Source organism: Camelus dromedarius, chromosome 17 (assembly GCF_036321535.1).
Source record: "Camelus dromedarius isolate mCamDro1 chromosome 17, mCamDro1.pat, whole genome shotgun sequence".
NCBI classification, from domain to species: Eukaryota; Metazoa; Chordata; class Mammalia; order Artiodactyla; family Camelidae; genus Camelus; species Camelus dromedarius.
Window position 1 is genome coordinate 26,870,299 of NC_087452.1, and position 12,485 is coordinate 26,882,783.

Consider the following 12,485-nt stretch of genomic DNA (forward strand, 5'->3'; position numbering starts at 1 on the left):
AATACATGAAGGCAATGTCCCTAACTGTCTGTAACATTCCAGAAGCTACAGACATTGGCCAGTTGGGCATGCGTTGATTCTATAGGATGAGTGCAGGCACCATGTCCTGGATGGGGCCTTGTTTTAAATCCTTGTGACAGGGAGGTCACAGGTCCTTGGGCAGCAAAGGGTCCAGGAAAAGCAACTCCCACGGGCCTCCGACACCAGCTGAAGATTGACAGAGACGAATAGGGTCCTGGCACTCAGTCCTCAGCCCCGGTCAGCAGTCAGTGTCCCTCCTCCAAGTCCGCAAGCTTCCGTGGGCTGTTCCTACACAAGCCTAGTACCCCAGGCCACGATCTTAATTCTACCCTTCAAGGGGCTGATGCTACAAAAAAGATACTAAACGATACGCTGATACTTAAAAGAAAATATTGCCTATAACAGCTTACGTGCATTACAGCTTTTGCACCAATTTTCTCATTGACTCTTCCAACAGCTCTTGGAGGCGGGTATTTTATTACCCAAACAATCAGAGGCATGGAGAAATGTAACAAGAGGCTCCAGGCCACCCAGCTAGTAAGCAGTGGCGCCGAGACTTGAAGCAGGCAGTTGAAAGAGCCTGACCTCTCAGCCACTGAACTCCACTGCCGCTGCTTAAGAAGGTAGGCTCCTGGGCGGGCAGAACGCTGCTTAAATCCCACCTCTCTGAGCCTCAGGTTTCCTCAGCTGTCCAGTGGGGGAATGGTTCCACCTTCCTCGCTAGGATGCAGTGAGGTGTGGAACATAGTAGGTGCTCAGGGGATGGTGGGTGGTATTGTTACTGCTGCTCTAGAAGCTGCAGGCAGGGCTTCAGCAGAGAGGGGCTGGCCGCATCCCCAAATCGTCAGCCTAACCCCTGGAAGGCTTGGGCACCGAGTGCTCTCTAAAACATTTCTCCAAGCTTGGCACCCCTGGGTTTTTCACTTCCCTGAACAGACTCTGGTGATGTCTGCCAAGAGGCTCATTGCTTTGCATCCCTCTTCATTAGAGGAAAGTTTCCTTGGCTGAAACAAAAGGGAAAAAATACAGGAAATATGGCAAATTTTGATAAATAGCTCTGAAAGTAAGTGTTCATTCTGACAGAACCCAAAAGGAACACATCTGGCTGGGCCCAGCTGGCTCCCTGAACCATTATTCCCACCAATGTTGGGTGGGTTCCCCTAGCCCAGGCCCAAGGGAGGGTTGCTGCTCCCTGGGCCCCAGCCGAGGGGCATGAGGACCACATGTGCCAACACATCGGCCCCACTTGGCCCACCACCTCAGACTGGTCCTCTGAAGAGAATGAGGCCAAGCACCCTACTCCTCAGTGCCATGGGGCATCTGCCACTGGGTTCCCCCGGGACTCCTGGGCCCAGAAGGGAAGGCTTATGGACAAGTGGAGAAGGCTGTTAGGAGCCCGTGGGGAGTGAGGGAGAGGACACGCCTCCTCACCCCCAACAAAAGCAGAGATCTGGTCCTGCCAGCAGGCTCCTTGCTGAGCCCTGGTCTCCCAGCATCACTCCGGCCTCTCAGCCTCTCAGCCTTCACTCTCACCCCTCGGCTGCCTGGCAGGCCGTCCTGGCTGCTGTCTACACGTGCAGCCCTTCTCTGAGCTCCAGGCTCCGAACCTGCACACCAGCTCCTGTAATTGTTCTCAGACCAGGTGTCTATTAAGTTCTGACCGCACACCTGACAGATAGCCTGTCACAAAGCGTGCGGGAGGATGAGGGGGCGGAGGGATATTGGTGTCTGAGCACCGACCCTTGCCAGCCGCCGGGCGGCTGACGTGCTTTCACCTGCTCCCTCCAACCCTCCCAGCCCAGAAGGGCGGGGGCTGTTGCCCCAAGTCTTGGATGAGCCACAGTATTGGAGATGCATCTCTGGGCCTCGGGGCAGGCTCTGCCCCATGCCCTGCCTGACACTCAGCTAGGCATGCTCCTTGCTTATTCTCATGTAATCCTCAGTAGTGACCCGTGTTCTCATCCCCATTTTACAGATCAGGACACTGAGGCTCAGAGGTCACCAGCGAGGAAGTGGCAGGGCTGAGGGGTTGCATTGACATCCCTCACTTGGGCCAGCGGTTGTATCCTTATCTCAAATCCACCCCACCACCCTGTGACCCCCTTTACACAGCTGGGGAAACTGAGACCCATGTGTCAGGGTCAGGGTTCTTTAGAAAGCACTGAGACCCTGACACCAGGGGACAAGAGGCCTTATAGGGTTAAGTTGAGGCTCTGGCACTCACTGGGTGACATCCAAATCTGTTTCCTCATCTGTAAAATGGGGGTGAAAATACTACCCATTTTGGTGTTACTGGTGTAAGGATTAAACGGGAAACACTTGAAGAACCCTGGGCACATTCCTTCCTCTTTGAATCTGTTTCCCCATCTGGGAACTGAGGGGGTTGGATTAAATGTGTCTCAATACCCGCTCCAACCATGGTAAAAATACAAATTCCAATTATCTTTGGGAGGATGTGGGCACCTTTCCAGATCTTTCAGCTGAAGCCCAGAGATGAAGTTCAGGGCACTGACCTCGTCACGTTGTCTTTAGCAGGACCCAGTGCAAAATGAAAATGGCAGGCCCCTTGTTCAAAAATTATTAAGAATCCTAAGACAATAGCAGAGCATTAAGCCAAGCACACAGACCCTGTGTGACTGCAGAGGTCACGTGCCCAAAAAGCCAGCCCCATTCATTAGCGGCAGCCAGGGGACACCCATGGAGGGCCACATTCTTGGGCATTCTGGGATTAGGCACAGCACACACGCTGGCATTGTAAACACGGCTTTCCAAACACTGCACTTTGTCACTCAGTCCCAGGCCCCTCTTTTATTCCATCTATTCACCACCGGATTTGAAAGCCCCTGAATGTTTTCCTCACTAGCATGAGCAAATTCATAAACACACTGTCCTCCCTACTTCATTCACCCCACCCTGAGAATGGCCTCGCCTGAAACCCTTGAAAAAGCTAGAGTTGAATCTTCTTCCCTGGGGAAGCCCAGAGACAGAGGGTGGGCGGAGGAGTTGAGGGGGAGTGAACTGGCAGCTGCTGAATGAGGCATTTGAAGGCAGGCAGAGTGAACTTTGGGAGAAGGGAAAGGGCACAGTTTTCCTGTTCCCCAAGGCCACCAAGTGGAGCTTTAGTTCTCCTCTGCCCTTGATTTCCCCAAGCTGGGTTCAGGATTTGAGTACCCAGGGCTGCCTCGAACAGATGTACAGGTTGGGCACTGCACAAAAGCAATGAGTGTTTGGGTTAGTAGGGGTGGAAATCCACCCCCTCCTCTGCCAGTGGAGGCTTGTGCCCAGGTGCTGATTAGGTCCACCCAGATGCAGGGGTGTTGTTTTATAATTATACAGTGCCATTACTTAAAGCCCTTCAGTCACCTTTTCTAAGACTAAAAGTTCCTGTCCATCTTTACAGGAAGCCCAGCTTGGGAGGGAAAGAAATTGAAGGAGAAAGAAAGAAAGATGCCAGCTCAGCTGACACTTCTAAGAACCATTCCCTGGGTGGACCTCAAATGTCTACACAGGACGAGAAGCTTAGATAAGCAGGGGGCAGGGCAAGATTGTCTCAGAGCTGAGTTTGCACAACTAAGCCCGCACGTTTTACTGAAGCTGGAGGATTAGCAGGGATAGCTGGGAAGGAGCCAGGGAGGTCAGAAGGGAGTAAAGCTCCCTCAGGGACCTGGTGGCACTACCGCCGTCCTGCAGACTAGGACAAACCCCTTTACTCTCTCCAAGCTCTCTCCACCACACTGACAGGAGTCGTAATTTCATATTTACTTCTGTGATTTATCCACGAGGGAAGGGTTTGGTGTTTGACTCCCCACTGGGTTGCCATTATCTAGCACATAGCAGATGCTCAGTAAATTGAGGAAGGAAAGGAGGGAGAAAGGGAGGCTGGGTCCTCATGAAAGTGACTTGAGGGTGGAGGAGTTGAAGGCCAAGCTCATGGAGGATCCTCACAGAAGCTCGGGCTGGTGGGAAGGACACGGGCTGGGTCCCCTCCTCTCTTTCCAATAACTTTACGGCTCTGATCCAAATTTGCGCATTCCTCACCCAGCCTCCACCTGCGCAACACACATGTACACACACACACACACACACACGCACACACACACGCACACAGGCACAGACTTTCCACCTGCACAATGTCCTGGCCAAATACAAGATTCCTCACTGATTATTCATCATTCACACAACAAATGTTGGCTGGGCACCTACTGAGTCCCAGGGTCCCTGGCACCAGAGACAGACCAGTGCACAGGACTCCGGCGCTGCCCTCAGGGTGCACAGCCCCGCAGGAGAGAAATGTCACCAGCGATGACCGAGCAGGTGCTGGGTGCTCTGACGCGGGGAAGCAGAGGAAACCAGGGCACAGAGGGGGCCACAAAGAGAGAAGCACTCAGAAGGGCTCCGGGATGCCCCAGCTGTGATCTGAAGACTGAGGAGGGTTAACCAGCTCAGGGGGCTGGGAGAAGTTTCCAGGGGGCGCACAGCCTCTGCCAAGGCTTAGAGGTCAGAGGGGCCCTGGCACGTCCCAGGAACTGAAAGACCCTCTGGGTTTGCCAGCCACTCTTCCCGAGCCTGACACGGCCTCCCAGCTCCCTGTTCTGGGGTTGGCACTGTCAGAGGGCAGGTGCGAATGGCCTCGTCTTCCCCTCCCCACCCACCCAGCGCTGCCTTGCCCTGTCACACCCCCTCCTCCGAAAAATCCCACCTGAGGACTGCGTCAGACTCTCTGATCAAGGAGAACATTCTCCTCTTTTGCTCTTTCTTTTGCTCAGTTATGCAAAATAGAGCTGAGAGAAAAAGAAAGTGAGAGAGATCAAGGCAGGGAAGGAGACACAGAGACAGAGACACAAGAGACAGAAGAAAAGAGAAAGTCCCCTGGGAGCAAAATGAGGCCACCCCAAGCCTGTCCCCTTGACCCGACCCTCTGCCCCCCCACCCTTTGGTGCCCACCTGGCCTCCTTTCCACTCCCAGGTGTTCTAGTGCCTCTACACAGGAAAAGGGGAGAAGGAGCCAAAACGGCCGCTGGGGGCAAGTCTTTCATGGACAGTAGTGAGAAGGACATTATTTCAGTTCCTTTTCCTTTCTTCAGCCACCTCCTCTTGGTCCCAGCTTCCCCATTCACTAACATGAAAAAGTCGTGACCTCAGAGGCCCTAAGTGACCCTGGACAAGACCGTCTCTCTCTCTGGGCTCTGAGTTTCCTCCCCTGTCAAAGCAGAGCTGGTGGCTGTGCTATCCACCGGTTTAGGGTAAAATGAGATGGAGAGAAGGGAGGTGCAGACAGTCATCCTGCAAAGGATGTTGTGCCAGAACCTCACGCAGGCAATGTCATTAGCCCCTTTCTGCAGGCTTGGGTTGTGTCCTCCATTTTGCAGCCACAAAAGGGTTGGGTGAGATCCCTGAGTTCACACAAAGTGGCCTTCAGATCCCCCACCGATGCACCGAAGCCAAGGGCTTGCTTGGACCTCGCACCTCACGGCCAGACTTTGTCCTACGCCTGCAAGAAGGACTGAAACCACCCCAAGTGGTTCAGAAGCTTAAGGAGTCACAGATCCTCTCAGGCCTTCTTCTGTCTCATCTGCAAAATGGGCGCTTCCTGAAGAAAAAGAAGAAAGCATTCCAATAACTGAACTCCCACACGAAGGTATCAACACCCCCACTTTGCCAAGGCAAAGCCCCAGACGCAGGGGGCGTGCATTCACTGCCCAAGGTCACACCGCCAGCAAGTGCCAGAGCCGGGAGTTGAACGCAGACCCACCTGGCTCCCTACCTGCCGTCCTCTCCTCACTGACTTGTTTTTTGAGCATCAGGATGAAACTGTGCATCTCCAGCCAGAACAAATCTTCACCCTGCTGGGTAGAGTTACTGGCCAGTGGTGGCTGCAGTCCCGCTGGGAGCAGCGCTGAAGAAGGGCCTTAAAGTTCAAAAGAATTTCATTTCCATCATGAAAGGGTTTGGAGGTGGGGCAGGAGGGGCCATATCCAAAGCCGGCTTTTGAGAAGGCAGAAACCCAAAAGCAGTTCCCTCGCTGGGGCCCAGCATCTGCTTTCAGAACACTGTGTCTCCTAAGCCAACATGAATGAGGGGCATTGTTTCAGTGAGAGATCAGATCTCAGTGCCCCGGGGGCAGAGGGAAGGGGTGAGGGCAGGAACTTTTCTTCTTCATCTAAAATCTAAGAGGAGCCAAAAACAACCAGCGAGGCTGCCCCAGGGAAGCTGGGAGAGGCTGGCTGGTCTTGGTGACATCTTGCTCCCAAGACAACTCAGGATGGAGGCTGGGGCGTCCCACAAGGGCTGTCACACATAGAACCTACGGAACTCAGCCGAAAACCAGCGGTGTCTGGGGGTCATCTGGGAGTGTACGAGGTGGCAAATGTTCCTGGGGAGTCCTGCCATCGGGACCTGCGGGCCCTGAAGTGGTCAGCCTTTGTGAAGGCCCCATGGGGACACTGTGATCACAACCGGGCACTGGGAAGTGATGTGTTGGTTCCCCAGGGCTGCCTGGAACCAACTGTCACAAACTGGGTAGCTGAAAACAGCAGAGATGTGTTCCCTCACAGTTTGGGAGGCTAGAAGCCTGAAATCGAGGCGACAGCAGAACCACGCTCCCTCTGAAGGCTCTGAGGAATGTTCTCTGCCTTCTCAGCCTCTGATGTTGCCGGTAATCCTTGTCATTCCGTCGCTTGTAGATGCTGCCGCCGGTCACATGGCCTTCTCCCTGTGTGTCTGTCTGTGTCTCATCTCTTCTTGAAAGGACACCAGTCCTATTAGCTTAGGGCCCACCCTAACGACCTCATTTTAACTTGATTTCACCTTCAAAGACCTTGTTTCCAAATAAGGTGACGTTCACAGGCACAGGGGCTAGGATTTCAACATGTCTTTTGAGAGGACACATAACCGTGACCCTCACCCTGATGGACCAGCCACCTGAGGTTCTGCGTGACTCTAGCTGGAGCCGGCTGCCCTCCGGGGGCCTGCAGTTCATTTCAGCTCCTGTTCACTGCAGTGGCTTCCCACATGGCAGAGCCAGAGCGAGCTGCTTTGATTCTGAATCGGATCCTCTATCCCCTGAGTAAAACCCTGCAAGAGCAGTTACAAGGAAATCCACAACCACCAGGCCCTCGTGACCTCGCTCCGGCCTGGCCTCAGGAGACACTCACTCTCACTCTCTGCTCCAGCCACCCTGGACTCCACATGTTCCTCCAGCAAGCCAAGCTCTTCCCCACCCCAGAGCCTTTGTCTCTGCTGTTCCCTCCGCCTGGTGCCCTCTTCCCTGGCTCTTCCTGTGACCCGGCTCCTTCAGCTCTCAGCTCAGAGAGACCATCCCTGACCCTCCGGCTAAGGGACTCCCATCCTGGTCCCCAGTCCTGCAGGTGCTTCACAGACCTTGCCACTGTCCAGATGACCTTCTTTGGTTATTTCTTTACCTATGTCCCATCTGGCTTTCTCAAGCAGCACATGGGCTCCATGAGGGCAGGGACCTTACCTGTCACTCACTCTGGATTCTAGGTGACCCAGACTAGGAGGAGCGAATGAATGAATGAATCCATAGCTACCATCCAGGGAACTCACTCCTTCATTCCACAAATATTCCCTGAGCATCCACTCTGAGCCTGATGCTGCCTCAGGCCCAGGGTATGGAAGAGAGCCCAGCCCAGTCTCAGGGCCGCTGGACAGTCGAAGTCAGCCCAGGAGACAGAGAGTACAGGCCACAATAAATGGCTGACTGACAGGAATTAGAAAAAGGAGCCCTTCACATAGGCCTTCACCATCAACTACCAGAAAATCGAAAATTCAAATTGTAGTGTCTACCGTGACAATGCGTGGATGTCGACATGGATATGTCCCCAAGGACCCGCTGCCTCTTCCCGATGTCTTAGCACCCCTCCCCCCGCCACCCCCATCACCATAAGCCCTCTACCCCCAGCAGCCCTGGAACAAAGGGAGAAGGAGCAAGATCTCAAAACGAAGATGGAGATGTAGTTTCTGCCAACTAGCAGGTCCAAGATTTGCCCTGGCACCCAAACTCCATGAAGTGACCACGAAGAAACTCTCGGGCCTGCAGAGAGGGTGTCCCAGGAGCTCCGCCCACAGGAGCATCACTAAGAAGAGCAAGTCTGATGCATGACCTGGACCATCTCAGCCCATCTCGTCAGGGTGGTCCAGCTGTGCCTTATCTGGGAGCCACAGCCTTCCCATCTTTGAAGCCCCTCTTTGGGGAAACACACTCTTATGCTGTAAATCCTCAGACCTGAGAGTTCATTCAGGCAGGACCTTCCCAAGAACACCCAACCTCCACTCTTCCCCCAAGGGGGCCCCAGGTGAGGTCACACCTGAAGTCAGTTCTTTTCTTTCTTCCAAAATGCCCACTTGGGTCCTTTTACATAACTGGATTCGGGTTTTCCAGTACAGAGTAAACTGGTCCTTGCTTAATATCTGTCACATTCTTCCTCAGAGGTGATTTTTGGATAGATAAAATTTTTTATTGTAATTGTTAAATTTTTAAAATCATTTCAATTAAATATTAAGTAGTTGCAAAGGACTACTTATACATGCAAAAGAATGTGCACATATAATGTGTAACAAAGCACAGCCCACAAACACCAGGGTATGTAGCTACTAGCTACAGAAAAAGGCGCCCGGCCGTTGTCACCTGGGGAGGCCCTGGGCCCCTGCCCGTGTTCCCCCGCCCTCCTCCCTCAGAGGTTACCACTCTCCCTCCTGGACATCGTCACCGCATCCCTCAGTTCTAGGCTGTTGAGATCCAACTTTGCATAAATGGGATGGGTGTGTGTATTTGTCTACAAACTGCTTTTTTCATTTCCTCTATGTTCCTGCGATTCATGCACACACCTCGTTGTGTGCATCTGTGAGGTACCTGCCAGGTTGAATACTGTGCTGTTGTATAAATATGCCATGATCATCTGTCCACACTGCTGTTCGTGGACACTTGGCTTGTTCCCAGAACGTTTGCCGCTACGAGAACGTTCCTGTGAACTTCCTTGCACATCCCAGACTGCCCACGAGTCTCTCAGGTGCTGGTCTGGAAGGAGGACCACTGAGCCTGAGGGCACGTGCGCTCTCACCTGGAGGGGAGGCAGACCCCCTACCTCCACCCTCAGGGTCTCTGCTGGGCCTGAGGAATAAATCAGCCTAAAACAGATAAACAGGAGAAAAGCTGACAGATTTCCACATGTGCACGGGAGACCCCGTAGGAAAAGGAAGACTCCCAAAGTGCATAGGTCCAAGTGCTTATATTCCAGGTTGACCAAAGAATAGCAAGTGTGGAAAGTAACTGAACTATATGGAGGGACTAAAGGAAAATAAAAGTTACTTTAACAAGGTCTGTTTGTACAGATTTCTCTCAGCCTCAGTTCCCTGTCCCTGATGACAAGAATGTTTCTTTCCTCCTGGTGTAAGGAGGGCATCTTTCATGTGGGAGTTTTATCTCCTGTTTTCAGGAAGCAAAGAGATGATCAGAGGGTCCTTCTCACATCTGCTGTTTTTCAAGTGTCTTTAATTCAAAATAATCCTTATGCCAAAGTAGCATATTTTGAGGGGCATAATCTTCCACCTCTCCCATGTTTATGAAATAAAGCCAAACTGGTTATAGCAAATTACACTCCCACTGGCAGTATAGAAGTGTTCAGCTGACTGCTCCCCCCCACCCCATTTTTACCAACATTTTCTATTTTTCAGGCTTTTTTTTTTGTGAACCTCGTGGATGTATACTGGTATCTCATTATTGCGTTCTTTTTAAAAAATAGCAAGCTTGACTTAAAAGATATGTTTAGAAAGCTATACATTGTTTTCAAGCACTCATGAGCATTTACAAATGTTGACCACATTCTAAGTTACAAAACAAGTCCGATACCAAAAGGTCACTCATACACATCATAATGTATGTCTACAACATAATTGAAAGACAATAATAAACAAAGCAAAAAGAAACTAAAATATATTTGGAAGATATTTAAAAAATAAAAAAAAAACCACTTCTAAATTGACCAAGGAAGATTTCAAGGACATCTTTAGACCTGAACAATAATGAAAATACTGTCTATCAAAATTTGTGGGAGGCAGATTAAAACAGTATTTAAGGAGCAGTTTAAAGCCTTGAGTGCAGACAGAAAAGAAGCCTGAGAGTTAATTAGCTAAACTAATTAACTTCTCCAAGTTAAGAAGTTGGTGACAGAGCAACGGAACCAACCCCCCGAAACGTAGACGTAACGAGAAAATAAAAATCAGAGCAGAAACTAAAGAAGTGGAAAACAAATGTATGATAAGGAAGATCGTCGTAACCGAAAGTTGGTCCTTTAAAGAAGATCAAGGAACCCACTTTACCGGCCACAAAGTTCAGGATGGGCCGATAAAAGGGACATGCACTGGCATTTCCACCCACCCACCCTGCACCCCACTGCTGCAGGGCCAAGTAGAAGGATGAACGGACTGCTTAAACAGTTGAGGAGAGAAACTCGCTCTCCATGTTAACCCAGAAGCAACTAGTCAACACAACTCAAGTTCAACTGTTTTTGCCCTTGCCACAGGATCTACCCCCCCAGGCAACACATAAAACAGCCGTGGGACTGACAGGTACGCCCTGTGATTTGAGTTTGCTGCCCCATGGGGAATAAGGGACTTGCAGATTCCACTTGTATTCTACCCCGGCCCCACCTACGACTACTAAGGTAATTAATCCAAGTCCCCTACTGGAGAAAGGCACCAGTGTATTAACTCTGTGGTCTCTCCAGTATTCGGTAGCAGCTGTGGGAACTGAGGGTGGACAGGCAGGAGGGTACCCTAGGCAAGGACAAAACCACAGGCAGGGGCGGTATTATCTCAAAATGCTGTTACTGCGTGTGATTTGCTTAATGGTCTCAATCTTTCCTGGGTCGTGCCTGTTAAACACCTTACATTTCATCTCTAGTCTGAGTGACTGGGTGACAGTGGTGGCCTCAGTGCTAAGTGCATTTGATTGCTGGGTCTACAGCAAGATGGGGTTGTCATCCACATCTGGACTTCCATGAAAAATTGACTCGATAAGCGCCTGGCTCCAAGGTTTGCCCACCTCTTGTACTCTGCATTGCATTTGTTTTGGATTTTATTGTTCTTGGTTGCAGCCCACCTCGACATACCTGACCCCAGGTATGGAGGCAGAGAGGCAGACCAAGATTGCAAGGGTGGTGCAGGGTGTGGATGGGTGCAGCGAATGGTCAGGCCACTCAGGGTAGCTGTTCTCTTGCTCTCTGCGCATCTCCTGCTCAGCCAGTCCGTGCTTCACCTACACCCTACTCACCTGAATGTGCTTGCCCCCTGCCCCAGCTAGTGATTGTTCTAGTCCTTAGGCCAGAATGGTTTCACCTGCTAGTTAATTATAGGGACGCCTCTGCGCTCCTGATGCTCGGTAACCTGAGGGGCCGTGAAGGGCATGCGCCAGCTACTGGTTTCCCTGGTAACCGATGACCCAACGTGAGGTCAGCTACCCTTATACCCGTCAGCCTCCTCCTGCCCTGAGTGCAAAGATGGCTGCCGTGGCTTGTCTGCCCGTTGCCCGCCTGCCTGCTTGCCCACCTGCCCACCTGCCTTACAAGGTAGGGTGTCGCTCCAAGACCCTTTGCTTGAGATGTGTAAGACGCCCTTGGTGTGTCTGTCACTGTCTCCGGGCTCTTTCTTCAGTCTCGAGGCTGGGCAGCTAGCAGGCTTGCAGGCCTGCCGGGTGCGGCCCAACACCCTCCCCGCTTCCATCTACCTGCCGGGAACCACTAGTTTGTTTTCTGTATCTGTGAGTCTGTTTCCGTTTTGCTATAACGTTTATTTTTTTTTGGATTCCACACGTAAGTGATATCACCCAGTGTCTGTCTGACTTATTTCACTGAGGGTGACGTTCTCTGGGCTGAATTTCGTTCTTTTTATGGCTGAGTAGTAGTTCATTGCGTGTATATATGTCACATCTTAATCCACTTGTCTGTTGATGAGCACTTGCGTTGCTCCCAGGCACTGGCTATTGTAAATGGTGCTCCTTTGAATATGGGCGTGAATGTGCATCTTTTCAAATTGGTCTTTTCTTTTCTTTTCTTTTCTTTTTTTTTGCCAGAGATACACCCAGCGGTGTAGTTGCTTAATCATACAGTAGTTCTGTTTTTAGTTTTGAGGACCCTCCATACAGTTTTCCGTAGTGGCTGAACCAACTTACGTTCCCAACAACAGGGCACGAGGGTTCCCTTTTCACCACGCCCTCTCCAGCGTTTGCTATTTGCTGACTTTTTGATGACGGCCATTTGTCCGTTCTGGCAGGTGCGGGGTGGTCTCATTTGTGGTTTTGGTTTGCATTTCCTTGATGATTAGCGATATTGACCACCTGTGTGTCATCTTGGAGGAAAAAATGTCTGTTTAGGTCTTGCGCCCGGTTTTTTATGGGGTTTTTGCCTTTTCATGGTTGAGTTGTACAAGCTGTTGTGTCGGATGCTGAG